General features: G+C 46.8%; 1 protein-coding gene across 7 annotated transcripts in view; it reads left to right on the plus strand.

Annotated features, from left to right (window-relative positions):
- LOC138570837 (serine/arginine repetitive matrix protein 2-like) overlaps window positions 1-23093 on the plus strand; it is a 638877-nt gene that overhangs the window by 71205 nt on the left and 544579 nt on the right. The gene's annotated exons all lie outside the window — the stretch shown is intronic.

Raw genomic sequence — 23093 nt, forward strand, 5'->3', positions numbered from 1 at the left:
GTTATGCTCTGTGTTCTAAAACTAAGCTGATAAATCAATTTCTGATGCTTAGAATCACATGCTGTGCATAGTCCGACATCCAGTGGTCACTGTGGAGTATTGCATTTTTGTTTTTCGTAGTCGAAAAGGGGACGTCGACAAGGCGTGTCTAACACTATCCCTATAGTGACGTGCAGTGTACCCACAATCACTCACGCGTCGAGGTCCCTCAGATTGTTTTTTTCCGCCCAGATATTGGTCGCCTATACGCGAAGCTCCTCGAGAGACATTGCAAAAAACTTTATTTGACCTTTGGTCGCCCTTAACTTATATTATTACTTACATCCCTCCTTCGTCGTAGCTGCAAAGCTGTTCACTGCCGATCAAGATCTCCGATGGCAGTGCCTTCGATGGAGGAGGTTGTTCGGCGTTCGCCAAACATGTGGCCTGGCCCCGACGGCCAAATACAGTAGGGAGAGTGGGGTCGTGGGACATTTATTGTTTCTCTTTGAGAATGCCTTTCCCTTTCCTTCGGGGTTGTCACATGCAATCTGTTCCTCAGCTATGGAGAGGACACCCTTTAGGTTTTGCCCGCGTTGCAAAGGCAAATTTACCTGGAAAGACCAGCATAAACGGTGTAACCGTTGCTTGCCCCTCGACCACAAAGAAGACGGCTGTGCGGCCTGTCAGCTTCTTAAGCCGAAGACTTTGAAAGACCGTAGGGTCAAGAGGTGGGCAGCCTACGCCATGTCTAGGTCTGATTCATCACCCGCCGCCGAAAGTGACGAGGAATGAGACAACTCGACGTCCGTTTCAGAGGTCGTAGACCTCTCTAAGGAGCGTTCACACTCGTCGTTCGTCCCCGCCCCCAACAAGCTCGGTTTACGCCTTGCTTATGGGGGATGAACACCCCGGCAACAAGGACGCACACAGAAAACACTCCCATAAACACCCAACCCACGGCTCTTCCTCTTCGAAGACGAAGAGAGCATTAACGCCAACGGAGACACAGGTCCTAACGGTCTGAGGAGGCCGCCGGAAGAGTCTGAAGCCCCCCACGCAACCGCGACCAGTGACTGGGCTACCTCCAGATAAGGGCGCTATCACTAAACCGCCAGACAACTCGCACCGGCAGAGAGCGCCTGTCAGGGTAGAGCAAGCAACGCCTGTAACGTTGACGCCGGAGGTGCCCTCCACAGACAGTTTAGTTGCCGAGGGCGGATTATTTCCTCTGATAGCCAGAGACGGCCGGCGAAAGAGACGTCGGTTACCTCTCATAAGGCCTGGGAAACGCCGAAAAGGTCAGAAGGAAGGCAGGAACCGCCCGCTCCGTCGAGAGGGACTCCTAGCCTACCAGAAGACGAGGGGAACCTCTCTTCGACATTATGGGATAGGTCGAAGCGTTTTCTAACAGAAGGCCCTCCCTTTTCTCCCCCTGACCGCTCCGGGGTACCGCAAGAAACTCTAGAGAAACTCCAGTTCTGTAAGGACAAAATGGAGAGGTTTATGGAGACTCGGAACCTTCCAACACCCAAGAGATCAAGAGAGGGACCTCAGGAGGATCCCAGGACCAAGTACCCCAGGCTGTTTGACCCCCCCCCCCAAGAGGATGTAGATATATATGACCTCACTGGAGAGGACCCCCACTTTCAGGAGGATGACAAATTCTTAGGCAATGAAGGGGAACAAAACCTAGACGAGGGTTTTGAAGACAACCAGAATATGGGTGATGGGGAGGGGGGGGGGGCTTTGGAAAAGACCCAGAAGAAGGCGCTTCACAGCCCTGGCAGTCCCCATCAGCGTTTTCAGACCCTGAAGCCATAAACCTTTCCCCACCCAAAGACTCACACATTAGGGAATACATCTCCTATAGACTATCAACCTACCTTTAATGCACTCCTGCGCAAGGCAGCAGCGCATTTCGAAATCGAGACCGGGGAAACTTCTCCTGACATCGACTTTGTAGAAAACCTCATTAAGGAGAAACCCCTGTCAGCCAAACCATTCCTCTCCTCGCCTCAGTAAAGAGACAAATTATTCCTTCACTATCCACTCCTGCGTTGATCAGAGGGGTCAACCCGAGGATAGAAAAATGTAGTCCTGGGTCATGGTACCCGTTATACATCAGGGGCCACTCTGTACCAGACGCCTTAGTGGTGACAAATACCAGGAAGAGAGCAGGGGTCCCGCTGTCAACTAGCGAGGCACCACCAGATAGAGGGTAAAAAATTGTATGCCCTAGGAAAGAGGATTACAGCCTCAGCTGCCTTTTCCGCAAGAATTGCCAACAACTACTCTTTGCTGGCAAGTTACGCAGATGCACAATGGAGCAAACTACGGAAGGACATTGAGGAGGTACTGGAACCGCTACGTACTCGCCTTCTAGCCACGGTGACTGAAGGGACCTTAGTCAACCAAAGCATCATTAAAAATACTCTGGATGATGCAGAGACAGCTGGGCGTTCCCTAGTCCAGGGAATCCTACTCAAACGCCATGTATGGCTACGTAATTCAGGCTTTAAGCCTGAAACACAAGCATCTCTTATTAACAAACCTATAGAAGATGCAAACCTCTTTGGTAAGGCGGTGGATGAGGCACTAGACACCGCAAAGACGGAATTTGACACAATCAAGACACTAGATCAAATTTCAAGGCCTCCCAACAAACGTGGTTATGGCAACAAATGTTTTTTTCGAGGCCGACGCCAACAGCAGCAATACTCTGCAGGTAACTGGTCCTCTAACCAAGGCACTAGTGGACAATATAACCAAAGAGGACAATGTCGTGGCAAGGGAAGAGGTCGGGGTCCCACCCTTAGAGGTTCCCAAGCCACCAACACCAAATGACTCGATTCGGGTCCCCTCCCATGCTTCGCCGGTCGGGGGCCGGTTAACATCCTTTCTTCCAGCATGGGAGGGTATAACATCAGACCGCTGTGTACTATCAACCATAGCCCACGGCTACTGTATAGAATTCAACAGTTCCCCTACGTACAGACCCCCAAGGGACAACACCTCACCATCCTTCTTCAAGAAGTGGACCAACTACTAGAAAAAGGAGCTATAGAGGTCGTGCCTCTATCCCAGGTAACGGAAGGTTTTTATTCAGTGTACTTCCTTGTCCCTAAAAAGGACTTGACCATGCGCCTTGTACTAGATCTGCACCCAGCGAACAAATTTATCAAACCTCAAAAGTTTCGTATGGTGAATCTACAGGAGGTAATCCCCCTGCTTTCACAAAGAGATTACATGACAACACTGGACATGAAAGATGCATACTTTCATATTTTAATGTTGCCAGCGCACAGGAAATACCTCAGGTTCATGATAGAGGGCAAACACTACCAGTTCAGAGTGCTACCCTTCGGCATAGCATTAGCGCCAAGAGTATTCACAAAGGTAGTGGCAGCGGCCCACCTGCGCAGGTTGTCCATCCCAGTATACCCTTAAATTCTCAGGGAGGCTAGAAAGCCTAACACTCGTCACTGTTATTCTAGCAAATGGAAAAGATTTGTCATCTGGTGTAGGGGAAGGAGCATCAACCCAGTTGACTGCTCTTCCACACAAATTGTTCTGTACCTGACTCACCTACTGGACTCAGGCTTGGTGTTTAACTCTATTAAAGTCCATTTAGCTGCATTTTCCGCATACACCACTTCCCAACTTAGTGTCATGGTGGAAGGTCCCAGTTATTAAAGCCTTCATGGAAGGAGTGAAGAGGATCCACCCTCCCATAACTAACGCCGCTCCCGGATGGGACCTAAATGTGGTACTAACCAGGCTCATGGGGTCTCCCTTTGAACCCATGCACAAAGCAACACTTAAAGACCTCACTGCTTTTCTAATAGCCATCACCTCCATTAGAAGAGTAAGTGAACTACAAGCGCTCCCTGTACTGGACCCCTTTGTTATAGTTCACAAGGATAAGGTGGTTCTACGCACACATCATAGGTTTGCACCAAAATGTATCTCTAAATTCCATGTCAACCAGTCAATAGAACTACCAACGTTCTTTCAAAATCCTTCAAACTTAGGTGAGAAGAGCCTGCATACACTGGATGTTCGCAGGGCAGTGAGGTTTTATATGGAAAGAACTAGACCACTGAGAAAGACTAATCAGTTCTTTGTCTCGATGGCAGCAGGAAGAGAAGGAGATGCAGTTTCAAAATCCACTATTTCTTGATGGATTGTACAATGCGTCACTCTGTTTCACTCTTGCTAAGAGAGAACTACCCTTCAAGCCAAGAGCACACTCCACTCGAGGCACCGGGGCTTCCATAGCTTTCATTGCAAATGTCCTTCTTGAGCCCATTTGCAAAGCGGCAACCTGGAGTTCTGTTCGCACCTTTACAAAACACTACTGTCTAGATGCCCACTCTAGATCTGATTCCCAGGTGGGACAAGCGGCATTAAGACATCTTTTCTCTACTGTTCCTTCTCACAACAACCCACCTCCAACTCCGGGCACTGCTCTCTAGTGTATGCACAGCATGTGATTCTAAGCAGATTAACAAACATCAGAAGACAATGCATTACTTAGCGTAAAAGCATTTCTGATGGTTGTATCTGCTTAGATTCGCATGCGCCCACCATTCATCCCCGCTCGGATGGAAGGAACATGCTTTTTTTCTATCTCTTTTCTGTACTCACTCACGTCTAATAGGCTCCCTCAGGGCAGAAAAAATAGAGGGACTTCGATGCTTGAGGGATTGTGGGTACACTGCACGTCACTATGGGGATAGTGTTACAGACACGCCTTGTTGACGTCCCCTTTTCGACTACGAAAAACAAAATGCAATACTGTGCAGTGACCACTGGATGTCGGACTATGCACAGCATGTGAATCTAAGCAGATACAACCATCAGAAATGCTTTTACGATAAGTAATGCATTGTCATCTGCCACCCTCCTCTGCATAAGATAGTCCTATTTGTAGATCAGAAATTCGGGAGTTCTACTAACAATCTGAAGCCTTAGTACTAGTTACTTGCTAGGTGATGTGCTTAATGACGGGGTGGCTTCATCGTCAACAATTTATGTGAGAATTGGGATTTGACACTGTCTCCTATGGATGGTTGGTTGGTTCTTGTGTAAAGTGTGGGCTTATTTACAAGTGGGATGATCCATGCATGCGTTACTCTAGCAGCAATGAATCCACTCGAAAGTAAAACATTGACTGAATAAGTTATTGCTGCAAGTTTGTGTATACGTTTGGATACCGTTTCTGGATTGTTTAGTTCAGTTTAACAATATTTCTAGTCTGTTAACTTGCACCCATAAGGGTTTCTGAGTGCTAGGCAGGTTCATAAGTGTCGGCTGCGCAATGATCAATACTCCAGATAACATTTTTAAGGGGGAGTATTTTTTAAAGTTGGGAGTGAAATTTATTTTTTAGGGAATAAAAATGTAAGTCCCATTCCCAATGCTAGTATTTTATAAGTGATTAAAAAAATGTTAAACTGGAAAATGGAAGTGTTTTTGTAATAAACATTCCTTTGCACCTAGTTATTCATACACATTAAAAGATGCATGTTTACTTCTTCCAGTCGGGCAGTAATAATAGTTTCTTATGTGCACTACTGGTTCAAACATATCCATGAAACTGTGTGGGAGAAAGCAAGAGCACAAGGTCCTACATGTTTGTTTCCTATTTTTGTCAGGATTATTTTTTACTCCCTATTTTTATTTTTTGGGAGTATGTGCCAATGTTAATACTCCCCGTATCTATGGGCCGAGCATAGATGTCGAAATTAATTCAGAAAAGTGTTTTCAAATATTTTATAAAGGGTTTTTTTTGTAATGTGAATGTGTTTTATTCTTACAAATTACACAAATATGAACATATAAAAGATGAGAAAATCATAGGACCCATAATATAAATCTATTTGGATTAAAAACACATTACAACCAATTGAGGTTTACAGATCCATTTAAAAATTAATCTCAAATAACATTCCATCTGTTACATGTCTGAAGAATTAGCTTCATAATCCCCCACATTTGTGTTGCAAATACTTTGTGTGCACAATTGAGTCTAAAAGTGTAAGTGTAAATCAGGTCAAAAGTAAGGAAAGTGCTATTTGCAGAATCCTTTCTTTCCTCTTAATTATAGAAGGACAGAATTTTTATTGTTTGCTATCAATCCGATTGATTTGGTACAGAAATGTTAGAAACGTCATCAGAATTCTTTTCCTGTTTGACAAGTGATCCCAGAAATTCAGCATCAGTAACCAGTGTTCATTATCAACACCTTTCCAAACAGCAATATTCTCAAATGATGTACGGTACGGCAATTCATTAGTAGGTGGTTTAAATTTTGCACACAATCCTTTTGACTACACAATAGTTTATGCCATCAGTATTCTTTGATCACATGTATTGAATTTCCCCCGTGAACAAATTCGCAAAAACTGAACTCTCCAGTTTGCGTTTTGAAATTTTTAAAAATAGTTTGGTAAATTACCAACCGGCTTTTCAACTACAGAGAAGCTTCTGTATAGTGTCTGACTGCATTCTCTCAATGGTGTCAGACCAATCATTCTGTAGGAGAGCTTTTTTAAATTTGCAATGGGTTCCTTCTAAGTGTATTAGCAGGTTGTTTTAGGGTGTGCAGGATAATTTTGCTTAGAAGGTTCAAATTTACAATAGGACCGGGAGTCTCCTTCTGTATGGTGTCAAGCAAAATGGATTACTGTAACTCAATATACTTTGCCCAGCCAAAATACTTACTAAATTGTTTACAACTCTTACAGAACCTGACTGCTAGGGTAGCCTCCGACTTCCCTTTTGGTCCTCCTATTTTTCCGGTTCTCAGCCAACTTCATTGGCTGGCAATGGAGAGGATCATGTTTAAATCAGTCTGTATTGTCCATCAAGCTTTTTATGGGCAAGGTGCGTGGAGTACCTTCAACATGTGTTTATGTTCCTAGCAGGTGTCTGAGGTCTCAAGAGAAGTGTTTGATCCAGGTTCCTCGTTTTAGATTGGCGAGAACTGGTGGCCGTGTGTTTTCCAATTACAGCTGCAAAACGATGTCATTTTATAACAGGATTAAAATAGCTTAATGAAAAGTTAGAATTTTAGTGTTTGTATTAGTAATATTTTTGACTTTTCACAACATCAAAGAAAATAAATTCCCGTCCCCTTTCCTCCATACTTTTGGGACATTTCGTCCAGTGGGCTCGGACCGGAGCACTTTTGTAAAAAAGCATCAAATTGAAAAATGTCTTTTTTTTTTTTACGCGGGGTACTGCACATGGCCGTAGCCTCGCCCTCCTGAGCTCTGCCCTGTGCATCGCCCCTCTGTCCTTTATTCTGCACGGTCGGGGCTGGATGCGCTTGCATCACCGGAAGACATTTTCTCTTCTTTCCCGTTGTCCTACTCTCCTGCTCCGGTTCTGCGGTCGCGTAGTCCTCAGTCTATACTGGATCATTTGGGATTTGTCTCTTGTTCCTCTAGCGAACTTTTTCTTTGCTAGGGCGGATCCCCATTCTCTCCGTTTGGAGTGTCTGGGCCCGGATCACCGTTGAGACTTGTGTTTCTACTTTGACTCCCTTTCGGTCTGGGCGCTTCAGCGTTGTCTTCGTCGGTGGTAGGTCTTCCAGCGAGTTCCTCCACCGCATTTTCAACTCTTCATCGATGAAAAGAGACGTCTGGGAGGGGCTTCAGGAGCTCTGCTACCAGGGATTCCCCCGAGGTGCCTCGCAGGCCTAATGGGCGTACCAGGGTTTTCTCCAAGGGTTCCCACAAGGGGCCTGCCGACACCGGATTATGATCCGATGTTCACCAATCGGGTGCTAATAGCCAGCACAGTTTTGCTGAGGCTTTGGGTACCAGAGTTTGCTCCGAGTCTGGAGCTTCCCATACTGACACCGGGGTGCGCCCTGAGGCCTCCATTGAGGCTTTCTGTACTGAACCACGGTTCGAGGCCCCTCTCGGGGGAGCTTCACATACCGGACTCTGTTCCGAGGTTCCTCTCTTTGAGGCGAAGGTCTGTACTGACAGAACTGCGTTCGCAGTGATACCGGTTCTGTTGAGGGGGCAAAGGGAGAGGTCTCTGACCGTAACTCCTGTTACCGGCTTTGCCGAGGTTCCTCTCTTTGAGGCTACGTCAGGATGTCCAGTACACATCCGCGGCCCGACACTACCGGCTTTGCCGAGGATCCTTGTGGCAAGGCTAAAGTTTTGATCAAGTCCCTTGACCAGACTGTGGAGATGCCTGCCTCATGCACACGTGAGACAGTTCTCCTCAGATGTTAACAAAATGGTGGGCATTCCTGCGTGGTCTACGGCTGCCAATTTGGATTCTTCCCCTAAACCTCTGCTATCGACATCAGGTGCTGGAACCTTCTTTTGGTGAACTGTTTCCATGAGACAGTGGGAATCAGTTCTGCCCTTCCTATAACTGGCGTGCTCGGATGCCACTACCACATACGGTTTAGCTTCTGCCCTGTTGGTCTATGTAGACCCGGTTGGTGGCGGGCCCTCTTGGCAGCCTTCTTCATTACGTTCCAGGGGGTTTGCCCCTTATGAGCCACCTCGCCAGTCCATTGAAACTTCCAGAGAAAAGCATCCTCTGACAAAGATTTAGACAGAGACTTATGCACTCTGACCCCATGAGGGAGTACTTTAAGGGCCTTTCTTGTAGCTGTCATCACGGTTTCCCCTGAGGTGCCCCAAGGGCCCAACGGGCGTACCGGCGATTCCTCCGAGGGTTTTGATGGACCTGCCAGTATCGGAAATTGTTCCGAGGTTCACCATCACGGTGCTAAAGTTAAGCCCAGTTCGGCTGGGTGCTAGGGTACCGGGGTTTACCCTGAGGTCTCAGTTTCTGGAGCTTTCCCCGCTGTAACCAGGTTGAAACCTGAGGTTCCTTCTGTGGAGGCTATAGTACCGACAGAACCCGGAGACCTTCTCTGAGGATTCTGTGGAGGGGGCAAAGAAGTCGGGGTCACGGACCGCATTCCCTCTGGTACCGGCTTGTCCGAGGTTGGAGGCTAATTTTGGGACTGGTTCGAAGATGTCGACTAAATATCCGAGACCACCTGGTACCGGCTCTGCCGAGGATCCTTGTAAGACGAAAGTGTTAATTCAGTCCCCTGACTGTCCTGAGGAGACAATTGCCTCAGCTATGCATGTGACGCAGTTCTCTTCAGGTGGTGACAAAATGGTGGCCCAACCTGCGTGGCCCTCAGCAGCCATTTTGGATACCTCCCTTATACCTATGTTTGCAGCGTCTGGTGCTGGGAGCATTCCTTTCGACAATAACCCGTTCCGCCCTTCCTTTTGACTGGCGTACATGGGCTCTGCTGCCTCATACTGACTCGCTCCCTCCTGCTTTTGCTCCACTGATCTATGTGGACCCGGCCGGTGGTGGACCCTCCTGGCTACCATCCTCCTTGTGTTCGTGGAGGTAGGTTCCTTACGAGCCGTTTCTTCCTCTTTGACACCGAAGCCCTCGGCTGAGGATGAGTTTTTGCATGTTTTTTCATGCACTCTGACCCTCTCAGGATGTATTTCAAGCATCTATTTACTCCTGTTCCGGCCCCGGCCGCCGATTCAGTTTTCCCTTTTTAAAACCTGAGGTGGTAGGCGGGGAGGACCAGTCTTCTGTTCCTGCCTCGTTGGGATGAGCATCAAGCGGATGAGGACGGCGATGAGCAGCCCCACTCGGTGAGAGCGTTCCATGATGGGGAGGGGCTTGTGTAGCTCTGTTTCCAGGGATTCCCCTGAGGGGCCTCCAGGGACTAATAGGCCTACCAGAGTGTTGTCTGAGGGACTCTCATAGGACCTGCCTAAACCGGACGTGGTTTCTAGGTTCACCATTTGGGTGCTAGGGTTCAGCTCACTTCGTCTGTGGCCAATTCTGGAGCTTTCTGCATTGATATCGGGGTACGCCCTAGGGTCTCCGTTTCTGGTGCTTGGCACACAGAGCCATGGCTCGAGACCCCTCTTGAGGGAACTATATGTCCCGGGTTAAAACCCAAGGTTCCTCTAAATACAGTACCGATAGTCAAGGGATCCTCTAAGGATCCTGTCGGTAGAGTACATTCCTCAACCGTCCCACGCTCGGGGTGGGGGTGTTATCGATTCTGTTGAGGGGGCAAAGAAGGCGATCAGCAACAAGGCCTTAAAGTACTTGCTCTGCTGAGGTTCCCCCAGTGGAGGCTTATTCTGGGTAAGTTCCTAGGATGTCCACTAAACACCCTAGATCTGCCAGCACTGGCTCGGCCGAGGATCCTTGTTTCAAGGCTAAAGTATTACTTTAGTCCTCTCACTCCCCTGAGTTGACGGGAGCCTCATTTCCTCCTATGACCTAGTTCTCGTCAGGTGTTCACTAAATGGCGGCCCAACCTCCTTGTTCCACGGTGGCCATTTTGGATTCCTCCCTTACACCAACTTTCATGACGACTGGTGCTGGGAGCATTTCTTTTGTGGCTGTGTAGCTTTTCCACGCTATGTTGCATCACATGCTATTTATATAGCACACTATGAGCCCGCAGGCATGAAGGCGCTAAATGGAAGGACATGACACACAAGACACTTATGGCTATGTGTGAACGCAGCTTACTCTTCTGAGGACCAAATTAAAGCTAACCTAAGATCTGGCTAAAAGGAGGTGAGCCATACAAAGGCATTAGCCCCAAGTGCTAATCTTATGTGAAAAGAAAGGTTTTAAGCTCTTTCTTGAATGTTGTAAGGATTTTGTGTTTACGCAGATGATCTGGTAATTGGTTCCACAAACAAGGCGTTTTGAAAGCAAAAGCACCGTTCTCTGCCGTGGAAGTTCTTGGTCTGAGTTGCTCAAGAAGATTGAGATCCTGATCTTAACAATCTGGAATTTACTTTATCTTTTAATGTAGCACTGAAGATACGGCGGCATCCTTTGCGTTCTAAACTTATAGGTTATCACCAGAGTTCTGAACTTGATTCTTGACTCCACTGGCAACCAATGAAGCTCTCGCCTAGCTTCCGATACATGTTTGCGCCCTGAAAGCCCCACTACCACTCTTAACTGCCCAGTTCTGTACCGCTTGTAGTCTCTGTAGGACCTGCTTGCCGGTGCCTAGCAGAAGGCTGCAGCAGTAGTCCAACTTGGCCCCTATTATCTCTCTCGCAATGGTTTCTGCATTTTTCTGTGTTATGAGTGGCCTCAGGTGTGACAGTAGTTTAACATAATAAACTGAAGAGGACACAACCGAGGTCACATGCGCTTTCATATTAAGAGATTGATCTAAAGTAACTCCAATATTTTCGTGTTTGCTAGTGGATTTATGGTGTCGTCCCCTAGCTTGAAAGAGCTGTAAGAGGGACTTGGAGCCTTCAGAGCGTGTAGACTACCAACGATAATAAGCTCTGTCTTGCTCCTATTTAAAGCCAGATAATTATCCAGCATCCAATTTTCAATCCGGCTAAAGACTGTTGACTTCGAGTTCGTCCTGTACATGGGAGCCTGTTAGGGGAACTACACATTGGGTATCTGCATAGTTTGAGAAAACTATGCCCTCCTGCTCCAACATGTAGAAAAAAGGTGCCATGAAAAGATTATAAATGCAAGATGAATTGCTAGCCCCCTTTGGGACTCAATAAAGTACCAAGATTGGGTCTGCTTCCGCACTATCTGAGCAGACACTACTGTGTCTGTTCTAAAAAGGAAGTTACCGAAGATGTGGCCTGATCTGAGAAATTGGCCACTTCCTTGAGCCTCGTATTCAGTATAGAATGTTCTATTAAATCAAAAGCTGCAGATTGATCCGATGACATAATCAGTGAGAGCCCACTCTTATCCATCTGTGTTAGTAACCTGGACTTAAGCTCCAAGAGAGAAGTCTCAGTTCCTAATAGTTTTCTAAATCCTGATTGATGTGAATGTAGACTAGGATCCTGATTCAGATGTTCAGCAATTTGATGATACTATCCCGGTCAAGTATTTTCAAGAGGAAAGGAGTATTCGAAATAGGGCGAAAGTTCAATGGATTGTCCCTTGGCAACCCCAGTTTTTTAATAATTGGAGTAACCGTAGTTTGTTTTAGTCCCGTTGGCACTTCCCCTCAATAAGTGAGGCAATAACCAATGTGAAGACTACTTTTACTAAAGACAGAGCACAGGATTTAATGATCATTGAAGCATAGACATGTCCTCTGCATTCTGATGGTTTCATCTGTTCAATTATTTTTTCTAATTCCAATTCCCTTATAGGGTGAAAGTTAAAAGTAGGAATATCTAAATTCCTTTTTAAAGACCTTAAGTGGGGCAGTATCCACAGACGCAGAGTTCTGCTTCTTTTTTTCAAGCATTATTGATCTAATAATATGAAGCTTATTTTGCAGACCGTCTAGGATAAGTTGACACCACTCCTTGTCGTTAGTTTGAACTAGTCCCAATGGAGCCGGTGTAATTTCCTGTTCCGTTAGTATTTTAAACAATTCTTTGGTATCAGCATTACTAAATTACTAATACAAGTGTTATGAAAGTTTCTCTTCACCTGGAGAATGGCATTTTTATAAACCCTGACTGCATTCTTATATATGGCAAGTGAGTCGGGATTAAAATCGCGTTTCCAGACATGAAACGCTTTCATCGATGCGGATTTTAGTTTTCTCAATTCTTCTGAGAACCAACTTTTCATTATTGTCATCTTTGTGTATCATCTCCTGTTTTAATTGGATTGTTAGCTCACAAAATGGCATTAGCATTAACTGTCAGTTCTTTTTCTGATCAGAAATCCAGTGAATTCCCAATCAGTGGCTCGATATTATCCATTGTTAATTGCTTTGGGTTACGAGACAACAAAGACCCGTTTATCGGTCCTGGCAACGGCTTCAGCTAAGGCCCCTTGTATACAGAGGTCAGGATCCCAGACTCTGTCCTTCTCGGGGATCAGGGGGTTTCAGGGTTGCTGTGCGCGCCGATCTGATTCTCCGGTTGGTGGCCCCGCCTTAAGCATCAGTGGCACGGTGGTTGATTATCAGGGACAGGTAATCTCCCTGCCGACAAATCGCCCGAATGATATTTTTTGTCATTCACACTACACTACGGTGGGAGGATGAATCTCGTCTCATCTGGAGGGGTGGCAAACCATCACCGAAAACTGGTGGGGTTTGTCCATTGTTTGAGTGGGTTTTCTCGTGCCCTTTCCTCCTACCCCAATCTTCAAACCTCGCTTCCAACAGATCGGGATACCCTCCCTCAGAGCAGAGTTACATAAACTTCTATACCTCAGAGCGGTGGAACCTGTTCCCCTCATGGAGCAAGTGAGGGGCTAGTACTACTGGCTTTTTCAGTGCTCAACCGGGCTGACCTGTGCACTATCTTCGATCTTTCCAAGAGAAATTCAAGTTGATCACGCCCTGCCAAATGAAGTCCTCTGTTCGGAAGGGTGATTGGCTCAGTGTGGTGGTCTTCCAGGATGTGTAAATGCACATTCTGATTTGGAGCCCGCTTATGAAATATCGGCGGTTCTCCGGGGGAGCAGAACACTTCAGATTCAAGTACTCTTTTTGGTCTAGGCTCAGCGAGACACACCAGAAACTCCTCTGAGGGCCCCCGCAGCGTGTCTCCCAATACCAGATCTTCGTCCAAGGTTCCCCATTTGGGGATCAGGCTGAGCCCAGTTCCCCTGTGGCTTTGGATACCATGGTTCACCCTGAGGCTTCTCCATCTGGAGCTAACTGTACCGAGTCGTGGCTCGAGGCCCTTCTCGAGGTGGCTATGAGACCGGGGTTAAACATGAGGTTCCCCTTCTTGGGTTAAATCGGACACCAACAGAACTTAAGAGTCTCTCATCGAGGGTCCTGGCTGTAAGGTATATCCCTAAGCTTTACGCGCGCATCGCTGTGGGATACCAGTTCTGTTGAAGGGGTGAAAGAAGGGGGTCACGCAACACAGACCTTCCAGTTCCGGCTCTGCCGAGGATCCTCCACTAGAGGCTAATTCTGGGGAAGCCCCTGACTGGTCGAGTAAACACCCTAGATCTGCCAGTACTGGCTCTGCCGAGGTTCCTTGTTTCAAGGCTAGGATGGCACGCAGGGCCATCCTAAGAAGTCACACTACCAGCTGCACCTCCTCAGGGGTATTCTTCCTTTCCTTTCCCCAGAAGCTCAGTCTCCAGAGCTCTGGTTCTCTCTAGGATGGAATATTGCAACAGCCTCTTAATCTGCCTGCTTCTACTCTCCGCCCTCTGCAACTTATCCAGAACAGGACTGCGAGACTTGTCCCTGGCCTCAAGCCCAGGGATGGTATCTCTCCAGGACTGAAATCTCTGCAGTGGCTGCAAGGATCAAGTTCAAAACCCTCTGCATCGTCCACAAGCCTTCTGGGGCCAGGGGCCTCAATACCTTCAACTCTCTCTTCCTAAATTCCTTCCTTTTCGTGCTCTTCGCTCATCTACCTCAAACTCCCACAGGGTCAGTCGCTTCTCCAAGCAACAAGTTGGTGGTAGATCTCTTTCCTCGGCTGGGGCCTCCCTCTGAAACAACCTCCCTGAAACTAGAGGAGAATCATCTTCGGTTCCAGAAGCACCTAACTCTTTGCTTCTGCTTTGTCTCCCTCTCTCCCTTGCTGACCCCCTGGCTGACCCTGAAACTGCACTGGTTACGTGGCCACCCTCTGATCTCCGGCCCAGCTCCCCTCCCCCACCAGTCTCACTCCTGCACTTAGGGACCGTTTCTGTATCCCTACTGTCCCAATACCAGCACTTGACACCTGTTGTCTGCCTTTACCCTTACACTTGCCACCTGCTGGCCTTACCTTTCTGTTATTTATTTATATCCCATGCACTGCACTATCCTCTCCCCCTTCCCCCTCCCTGCACTTCTCCATCCCCTTCCCTGCATTTGCACAATCTGAATGACACTTGGCCTAGTAGGATCGTTGTTTGTCTTCCCTCTGTTCCCCCTCCCTTGCCTCGTCGCACCTTGAAACACTTGTGTATAGGGGCGTTATAAATGCCATATCATATCATCCTTGGTCTCCAAATTATGTTCCGTCCACATGTTGGCTTTTTCTGGGCTTTCAACGAATAGTGCCTGAGAACCAGCCCACTTACCAAGAGCCCCTGGACACACTCCATGTGCAGGATGTTTAGTATCTCATCTTACAAAACGTACTACTATGATTAACATAGGTTGGAATACACCATGGGAGAAAGATTGCTCACCAATTGTAATACTACAAATGTGTATCTTATTAAATGTCCATGTGACAAGATATATATTGGAATGACAACAAAAGCCATTAGAATACGAATGTGTGAACACAGGTCTAATATCAGAACCAGACGTATAACAGCTCGACTTGTCGACCATTTCACACAGAAGAACCACTCAGAGAATGACATTAGCTGAACATACACTGGAGAAAGTAGTGGTCCCAAAGAGGTGGGAAAATGGGAGCCTTGCTACTTAGAAGAGAACAGATGTGGATATACAGACTTAAGGCATCAAGAAGGCCTGAATGAAGAAATCTGCTGGCAAACCCTAGCCACACTATAAGGTCAGAATACTATCACAATCAGACTAGGTTGTGTCTTGTCTGCAAGGCTGCTCGGCGTAGGAAAAGCTTGAAAATTGGGTTACTTAAAAATAATAACGGAATCGGAGAGGAAGAATATAAATCCCTATATGGATGAGGACATAAGAGATTGGGAAAGGTAATCCCTCTATAAATGACCCAGCTGAGTTATTGAATATTGTATAATCAATCACTAATGGCACATCAGAAGTCATGATGGGAGCGTCATTAAGAATAAATACTATAAGGGAAACGCATAAACTAATTGGAACAAGAGTCTGGTGCGATCCGGCCTTCCAACTATCTATGCCATCATAGGCTCCAAAGAACAGTGGAACTACATTATGCAGAATTCCTGGGGAGTAGTTGTGATGAGCACAAATTTGTACGTGTGAGTGGTTGTTGCAAATTCGCAAGAGGTTTGGCAGAAAAGAGGCCAACAAGGTACAGCGCTTTGACTCCAAATATATGGGTTGTGGATGGGCTGCGGGTGAGAGCTGCAATGGGAGCCTGCCAAGCGCCCACCAGGAAATGTAACTCGAAAAGGAAGGGTTTGCTCTCACACTGCGCGCACAACTGCAATGAGTAGCACAATTGCTATTAATGTTTAACAATTTTTAATCAACACTGTAGCAGCCTGACCCGTGTTTCGAGCTACATGCTCTTCCACTGAGGCTTGTACTTGAGTTTATCAAAACAATGGTTACAAATTGAGGTAAATAAGTTACCAATTGAGCGGATTAATATATGGGCTCCCAATGGTTTGCAGTTGCACGAAGCCTATATTGGGTAAATTGTGAGTTGCAGCGTGTACGCCGCATAATGAGTGAACGGGAGCCCCCATTCACTCGGGAACCTGAACCTTATTTGAGAAACATCAAGTGTGACATAGGGAACAACACAATATAGAACTACATTACCCAAAAAGTCTGTGTTTAAATGTTCAGAGTGAACTAAAACACACACGATTCAATAGAATTGGATCCATGACAAATGAGCAGAGAGACCCACAGAGCTGAAAATATTGCAATTGCATATAGAAATTGGATTTGGAAAATCGAGAAAGAAAAATCTTAATAGAAGACACAAACGTAAAAAAATCATGTGACCGGCTGCATTATAAAAAGTAAGATTTCAAAGATGGTGGCCATAAGGGTGACCCGGAGAGGAGAGGGGATCCTGCAATGCTGCGCATAAGCTAAGATCTAACAGAGATAGATGTAGCGCTTTGCATATACACAAAGCAAAACACTGAGTAATATGGACCCGTGCCCCCCCCCCCCATCAATCCCCATGGGAAGCTAATTTTGAAATCCAAAACAACGATGCATCTAGATGCAGGCATAACGCTCAGTATTTTGATTTCAGGCAAGCCCAACCTGTAAATCTTCAGAGAGGGAAAGAAAATGTGCAGAAGAATATGATCATGTCGAAGATCATATGAATTCAATAAGAGGTAATAACCTATGGGAACCTTAAAATATGCATACCTTTACTGACGAATGGATAGAGAGTAAACACAGTTCTTTAACTTTCAGGTTTCTTCCATACATTATTGAATATACAATAGACTACACGCGAAATGTGCGTGGGAAACACTACATAAAGACAGGTAAGGGCTTTTACAGTTTCCTGCCAGATATTCAGCATGAGTCACCAACAAATGGTCAGATAGTAAATCTAGATTTCTGGTTTATAGATACACTATTGAAATCAGATCAGAATGCACGAGAAATGAATGTGCCAAACAATACATGAAGACAGGTAAGAACTTTTAAAGTTCTCTGTGGTCTAACTTAATAGATGCCAAAAAGAACACGATTTTTAGAGTTGGGATACTTATGGTGTCCTCCCTTTTGTACTTTCCCCTTTTAGGCTATGTGGAAGGAAACTAAGACATCCATCAGAGAAACTTTGAGACGCTCTCCCTAATCCAACACATGGCAACCAAGACAAAGAATGAGAACATTTGTCTTTTTTGATTATTTCATTATATATGTCCTGAAGAAAGCGCCCGCTGAAACTGGTCGACAAGATGAAGGTTCAGGTGTGATGTTCTGAGCCCTGAGAAACACAGTATTCGAATGGACTGTGTCCTCCGATGTATTCCTTATCTTTGATGTTACCCATTCCAGCTGGCTAGCCTCGGAAATTTTTTCAGTAGAGGGCGCTGTCGTCCCTCGAGTCGGTGCCCCTTGACAGCCTCTGTATCGGTGCCGAAGTCACCTTGCGTATAAATAGACTTGCACAGCGTCTGTTGCTCAGTTCTGTTTTTCCGCGCTTCGTGGGCCTCGGAAACGTAACGCTGTTCCTTTCTTCAAGAAAAACGTTCTTATTCTTTGAATATTATTACCTTAAAACAATGTCTTCTTCATCCGAACCATCAACTCCACGGTCCGGTTTCAAAGAATTTCGTGACCCATCTTCGCCTCTCCCCAAGGCCTTCTGGTTACGATAGTCTCATCAGGTAATTGCCCAGTTTCCCCTGCATGAGCACCCACATGGTGCTGGACTCCTCTGTTGCTGGTGTTCCCCCTCTTTCATCAATGGTTTCTTTAAACCTTTCAAAGTTCAAATTAGCCATTGGCTAGTTTTCGATCAACACAGTTCGGTTTCTTTCCGAGTCTCCCCTCGACTCACCGGCTGTAATGAGCCGCCTGGCTTTCCTTCTCTTTGGAGTCAAGGTTGGTACCTACCAAACGAGCTTCTCTCCCCAGCTTGGTAATCAGTGTAGGAGGGTCTTGTGTACCGTCGACATCTGCTGCAATACACGCTGGCTATTGCTCTGTCTTATGTTTCCATCTGCAGAGGTTTCACAGGCCTTGGTCGTCGTCGTTTTTTTAGTTTTGGAGTCTGACAAACTCCATAGGCGGCATCTTTTACGTTGTGGCACATGGCACCTTCAATGCAGTGGCACAGGGAAGTCTTAGATTTCCCAAAGGTTTAAATACCTTCTCTTGGTGAAACTACTGTTTCCAAGAGCAGTGAAGTGTAAATTACTTTCCTTACATTTTGTAACTTTGTAGACCCAGCACACACTATCTTACTATAGGGTGCTGGAGGGGTTACTTAGTATCCCCTTTGTCTAGTTTCTCATGTAACATGTTTGTTACCCTTTCTAAAATAAATGGCTGGTGGCAGTGGTTTACTTTTTACTACCATTGTGTGTTTTTACCGCAGGCTGCATTCGCAGTCACAGTAAGGCACCCATGGGTGCCCATTTCGTCAAAATGGCCCTGTCTTCTTTTTTTGCCATTTCTTGTTGGAAAGGTCCTTGAGATTTACTCTGCGCGCCAAACCAGGTTTGGTCCCTTTTGTTAATTTTGCCTTTGGCAGGATTCATGAGTGAAGGCTGCCTCTGGCTCCAGTATGTCTGGCAGTGTCAGGAAGTGAGGGAGGTGTCCGAAACTCTCTGTATTTAATCCACTTAGTTACAGGAATGCACCCAAAGGTGATTTGTAAGGCAAGGACAGCCGCCCTGCTGTATGATTGACAGCTAGGCTGGAATGAATGGGAGAAACCTGCATAAAAGGTGAGGCTTTTTGGCTTGGAAGGCAGAGTCGACCACTGGACGAAGGAATCAGAAGAAGAACTTGGAAGAGACGCCTGCTGCAACTCCTGAAGCGTTGGTTTGCCCGCTGAAGCTCTGAATTCGCCTCGACTAGAGAAGCTCTGTAAGGACGACTTCTCCCTTTTGAGTTGGTGGGACCAATCAACTCCAAAGTAAGTCCGCCTGGACATCCTCTCGGAGCTGGCTGTACTTCCACGGCTGCTGCTGGAACCGAAGTGCCAGGGAGAGGAACACCAGATTGTGTGTGTTGCTTTTAAGTCAGACCCGAGTGGCAGGAAGTTCATCAGGAATCACCCCCCCCCCCCCCCCCCCCAAGCAGGATTAACCAAGCCTGAGCCACCTCAGCAGAGTGCTCGACCCAAGATGCGAGGAACGTCTAAAGTGGTATCCCGGAACTGCATTGTTGTTGTTTGCTGTCAGGAGCGAGGAGCTGAACCACTAAATCAAAGTTTGCCCATTGCTGCCGCTGACCTTCCCATTGCAGAGCAGGAGTCCCCAGACGTCCTCCCTCTTGTCCCCACGACTGAGGCTCAGGAACATGCTCTCCAGAGCTGTACAGGAACAGAAGCCAGCTGGAACCATTTCTTCTAACCAGAGGTACTGTAATGTCTAAGAACTTAACCTCTTGTTGTGTAGCCTTACTTGCTCTTAGTTGAGACCTGTCGTGGTTACCTTACAGAGTTGCTATAGCTTTGTCCCCCTTAAGCCTCCCAGTTTATGGCCCTTAAAGTGTTCTATTTTCTACAAACAATTCTGAAAACATTGTGCAAGACTTTTTACCTACCTGCAAAAGAAGATCCTCAGCTTCCCTAGACATTGTGCGTAACATTGGCTGTTGTAGCTCCCTGAGTGACTCTTCTTACCTCTGACTTTGTGCTTTGGCCTTTCCCCCAGGAAAGGGTTAATTTACTCTGCATTGGAAGGTTTTTTTAAAGTACCTATCTGGTCAGATATGGGCCTGGAAAGGGTTGTTCAACTGTTCCCAAAGTCCTCGTTTATAGAGTATGACTCCCTGGTAAAGGCTATGGGGGATGTACATTTTTGAGTTTCTCCGGATTAAAGGTATCCTCACATCACCCCCTGGCTCAAGGTGCTAGCGTGCCCTCTCACACCCTTTGAGAAAGTTATTGTAGAGTATTCTTCTCGCCGGGGGTCCCTCTCCAGGATTGATCAGGTCTTGATTACAGCCCAACTCCAGGGTAGACAAGGGTTTAGACTCTAACTTGGGTTGGTGATAGAGGATTCCACCTGGTCTAGAATTTACAAGGCCCTCTTTTCAGGTTCCCTGTACACTGCAGCTATGGAGCATAACTTTAAGATACTCCATGCTTGGCACCTTTTCCCGGACAGACTGTCAAAGATATTTTGGGGTCTCTCCCCCTTGTGCCCTAGGGACTGTGATCAGCGGGGTACATGGTTTCACTTGTGGTGGGAGTGCCCGTCTGCTCAAATTTACTGGTCGTAGCTTCTGAGTTGGATTAAAGATATAGTGGGTTTTGCTGTGCCTAAATGTCCCCTGGAAATATTTGTCGGCGTTTCAGCCTCGGGGGTGAGGAAGACACGGGAGGCTTACCGCAGGTAGTCAAGGGTATGTTGAGGGCGGGGAGGTTGGCTCTGGCGCAGAATTGGAAGGCTACGTTGGCACCATCCAAATCAGATTGGTTGTTGAATTTGTGGGTGATCTTTACCTATGAGAAACTGTCAGCACTGGCGCACGATAAAATGGAAGCCTTTTTGCGGGACTGGACTCCGGTACTCCTTCATGAAGACTGTGAGGCTCTGTGACTTTTGATTGGCCTTTCCTTCAGAGGAAGGCAAAACCACCTTCTGGGACAAGGACGCTCCTTTCCATCTTGCCTCCTGCGATGGGAGTGTCCCCCTTCCTGCACTCAGCGGTCCCTGCTTCCCTTTTATTCCTGCTCTTGTCTGCTGCTGTTCATCCTTTTTCTGCCTTTCGCTTCTACTGGATTCCAGCCTCTGCCGTACCTGGTTCTCTTGTGCTACCTCGCCCCTGCCCTCTTTACAAACCCCCACCTGCCTCCCCAACCCTTGACTGGCCTTTCCTTCAGAGGAAACTGCTTCTTAACTGGATCCCCCAGGGCAGCCAGCTAAGGGCCACAGCAAAGGGCAGCTCGTCTTCTGGGTGGCTCCAGTCTGTGTTTGCTGGTGTTTGCCTGGGAAGCCTGCCGCTGTCAACCAGCAGCGACTGACAAGGTAAGTGTGATCTGGGTGAGTAGTACAGGAATTGCTGTATTCCATTAAAGCCCTACCACTCTTATTAGCCTACATAACATAGCACACCCTTGGTAGTCAGCTAGCAACTAGTTTCCAATCACTGCTCATGTATCGCAAATGTAGGCATTTCCCCATGTACTGTTGAATCTCTACTCAAGTTTCTCAAATGTGGGCGTTTCTCCATTTGCTGCAGTCTCAGATTTGGGCATTTTCCCTGTGTACTGTTGAGGCTCTAAGATGGGCACTTCTGCCACTGCTCTAGTATCCAAAATGTTAGATATTTCTTTGTTTACTGTTGAGCCTCCAACGTAAACGTGGCCACATTCTCCTTTTCACTGCCATAGTTAAATCTAGCGTTTTTACAGCAGTGCCAAAGTTGATTTCTGAGTTTGTCCATTCCTGTGTCATAGCCAATTCTCCCTCAATGGAAGGCGTACTTTTCGGGGACCTAGGCTGTACCCTTCCCTATAGAAGGTTAAAGGGGAAAGGGAAGAGATGGGTTTGACTTAATTGGACCACCGATAGAGGGTCTTGGATGGAAAAAGGGGAGAGAGAGGTGTCCCAATCTCGGAAGGGGTGGACCACAGGACACAGAAAATGCACCAACCCCTGAACCCCCCCCCTCCCGCCCCCCCAGAGGAGCCCGTGGGGGTGGTAATTGCTCCATACCAAAATATACGAAAGGAAAGGGATTTGGGCAGCACTTAGTCTGAACACTTGGGGTAGAAAAGGTACTGCCACCAAATAACCCTATTAAAAACCCACACTTCCTCACACAACATAGGAGTGGTAACTGTAGCACACCAGAATGTACAACAGGGGAAGGGGTATGGCCCACAATCAGAACAGCGGGGGTAGGAAAGGGTACAGCCACTTAGCAACCCAACTCCAACACTCTTCTCCATACACCTCTCAAACTCTGGACTAAACACAACCACACCTACAGCACAAAAAAACGCACGCACTTCACTAGACCACAACAACGAAACAAACGACACATAGCCTCGCCGAACAGCACACTGCGGCGACCAACCGAAAAACACTGATGCTCAATGAACAGTGTCAATTGAACTCAAGCTGCCAACAGCACATCACAGCTCTCTTGCTCGTTTCTCCTACTCAGTCTTAACTTACCCCCCTTTGCTTTACAAGATCCGCCAGAGCGTCAAGGAACCATGCAAGTGGCAATCTATGCACGGTATAAGAACCTTTAAGATAACTGATGCATCTTGGTGTGGTTAAGACGCAGGCAGGAAATCGGGGAACCACACCAGATCCAGGATTATCAAAAGGTAAAGTCTTCTTTATTGTTTCAGTTACAGTGGGAAAGTAAGACAGGAGATACAGTGGTGTGTCTCTGCTTTCCATGGTTCTCTCCCTGCCAGTCCCTAACCATCCTCCTTGGAACCCTTACACTCACCTCTTTCCAAGTCTCGCACCAACATTCCAAACCCCACTGCTCACTCATATAGTCACACAGCTCACATAGCAGATATTATGCTAGGATACCACAATAACCCATACCAATATGCTAATTCTCTCTCCTCACCAACAAATAGAATGCAGATATACCCCTCGATTTATTCGATGTAGCTGCTCACATACTTTTACACCTCCATGAACACCTCAACAGCCTTTAGAATGCAGCTATCCCCATGCAAAAATTGACAGCTGCATACACAAGCTCCACCACCACCAGAATTCAGCTACCCCCAAGTCAAATCGGCCTTGCTACACACATTCCAATGATCTTGCACAACCACTGCACCACGCCTAGCGTTAGAATGCAGCTACACACC

This window comes from Ambystoma mexicanum, chromosome 1p, assembly GCF_040938575.1.
Source record: "Ambystoma mexicanum isolate Mex_15411 chromosome 1p, UKY_AmexF1_1, whole genome shotgun sequence".
NCBI lineage: Eukaryota > Metazoa > Chordata > Amphibia > Caudata > Ambystomatidae > Ambystoma > Ambystoma mexicanum.